Source organism: Heterocephalus glaber, unplaced genomic scaffold (assembly GCF_053883595.1).
Source record: "Heterocephalus glaber isolate CG9 unplaced genomic scaffold, H.glaber_assembly_v1.0 deba00001097, whole genome shotgun sequence".
NCBI lineage: Eukaryota > Metazoa > Chordata > Mammalia > Rodentia > Bathyergidae > Heterocephalus > Heterocephalus glaber.
Genome location: NW_028258191.1, coordinates 2,776,363 through 2,778,591, shown reverse-complemented (window position 1 = coordinate 2,778,591; position 2,229 = coordinate 2,776,363). Strand labels below are relative to the sequence as shown.

The following is a 2,229-nucleotide window of genomic DNA, read 5'->3' as shown; positions in this document are numbered from 1 at the left end:
CTTACTGTGTAGCTTCTGATAGATGTTGAGAGTGAGTGGGAGCAGATGGCTGCCACTGGCTGGAGAAAAGAGTGGAAGGACCAGATGGGTGATGTGAACAGCCTAGGGACTAGTTGGCCATTTCAAAGACTTCAGCCTTCTTTGGAGCTGGATAGGAAGCTATTAGAGGGTTTTGAGCAGAAGAGTGAATGTGCTTTCATTTTAAGAACATCATTTTTTTGCTACCTTAAGAATAATCTCCAGTTGCTGCTGTGGCTGCACCTCCTCAACCCCTGCCTCACAGCTGCCACCATGCCTGGAAAACTCCTTCTCCTCCTGGACAAGGCTCCTAACTTTGAGGCCAACACCACCATAGGTAGCATCTGTTTCCACGACGTTCTGGGAGACTCACAGGGCATCCTCTTCTACCCACCGCCTTTACTCCTGTGTGCACCACAGAGCTTGGCAGAGCACCAAAGCTGGCACCAGAGTTTGCCAAGAGGAATGTTAAGTTGATTGCCCTTTCAACAACGATGAAACAGTGTTGAAGACCATCTTGCCTGGAACAAGGATATCAATGCTTACAATGGTGATGAACCCACAGAAAAGTTACCTTTTCCCATCACTGATGATAAGAATCAGGAACTCGCCATCCTCTTGGGGATGCTGGACCCAGCAGAGAAGGATGAAAATGGCATGCCTGTGACAGCTCGTGTGGTATTTGTTTTTGGTCCTGACAAGAAACTGAAGCTGTCCATCCTCTATCCAGATACCACTGACAGAAACTTCGATGAGATTCTCAGAGTAGTTATCTCTCTCCAGCTGACAGCGGAAAAGAAGGTTGCCACTCTTGTCAACTGAAAGGATGGAGATAGTGTGATGGTCCTTCCAATCATCCCTGAAGAGGAACCCAAAAAACTTTTCCCTAAAGGAGTCTTCACCAAAGAACTCCCATCTAGCAAGAAATACCTCCGCTACACTCCCCAGCCTTAGATCTGAGAAGCTGAGGCTGTAGCTACTCACTCAGCATAGTGAGCCAGAAGATGCCAGCTGCCAATGTTTTCCATAAGAACATCCTGGTGTGAAACAGCCCAGGTCTTTAGGTTGCTATACCACTGGCTTATTAAATGGAAGTGGCACTAAAATTTTCTTGGGATTCTTTACTCTGCCTTCACCAGCACTTTGTCCTGTTCATACATCTCAGCACTCTGCTACTGGCTAGCTCTCTGTGAAATTTATTCTATATTTGAGACTCAAATCTTGTTGGATCTCTGCAGAGTTTATGATCAACAAGGTAGTGTTTACTGATGGTTGAGGGAGCTTCCCTTGCTCCACCACAGAATAACTACCAATTTTTGTAGCTGTTTTAATCAAATATTCTCTTCCCATTTTCTTCCCATTTTGGAGAGCAACAGAACTTGAAATTCATCTTCCTCTGTAAATATCTAAGTATGTAGCCTATGGACTCACAGTAACTCAGATATTCTTTAACATTCAGTCTTTTGATAAAAGCTGGAAAGAGAACTTTTCAATTCTATATCTTTCTAGTAGATAACTAAAGTTCATAGGGGAGTATATATATATTTTGCTATAAAAAATTTTGTGATAAATTTCTGTGAAAGGGGGAAGGCTGCAGAAAAGGTTTCCTTTCCTGCCAGGGAGATGCACCTGAAGGCGTGAGCATAGGTGCCATGTGCCGTTCACCAAGTATTGCCATATGTAAGCCTGCTCTCTGAAGATATGTGCATGGAGAGGAGCATGCCCCATGAGAAGAGGAGATGACTGGGAATGTGTTATAGTGCTATTCTTGCAGTGGGTTGCTGTTTTCTGGGTGTTGCTTTTTGGGGATCAGTAAATAAAATCCTTTGTTGAAACTGGATCAGAAAAAAAAAAAGAATAATCTCAAGGAGGCAGGCAATGTAGAGAGAAATGATGGAAGCTACTCCAGTGATCTTGGGAGGAAACTGATGTCTCAAACCAAAGTGGGCCTGTGGGATTGAGGAGAGTGATCAATTCTGGGAGAGAAAGCCTTTTGATATTTACTTGTTTTTTCAAAATTTAATTTAATTTATATTTATTATCATCTGGTACATAACTACATAAATTTGCACAGGTTACAGAGTCTCGTGATATTTCAGTATACATATATATATATATATATATATATATACATTTTGTCATCTTTAAATCAGGATAAATGTATCGATTTAAAGAGTTATCATTTCTTTATCCTTAAAATATCCAAAATCC

General features: G+C 41.8%; 1 pseudogene; it reads left to right on the top strand.

The window, feature by feature from the left end:
- The first annotated feature begins 291 nt into the window (after positions 1 to 291).
- LOC101716260 (peroxiredoxin-6 pseudogene) lies at positions 292 to 1,031 on the top strand (annotated as a pseudogene).
- The last annotated feature ends 1,198 nt before the right edge of the window (positions 1,032 to 2,229 follow it).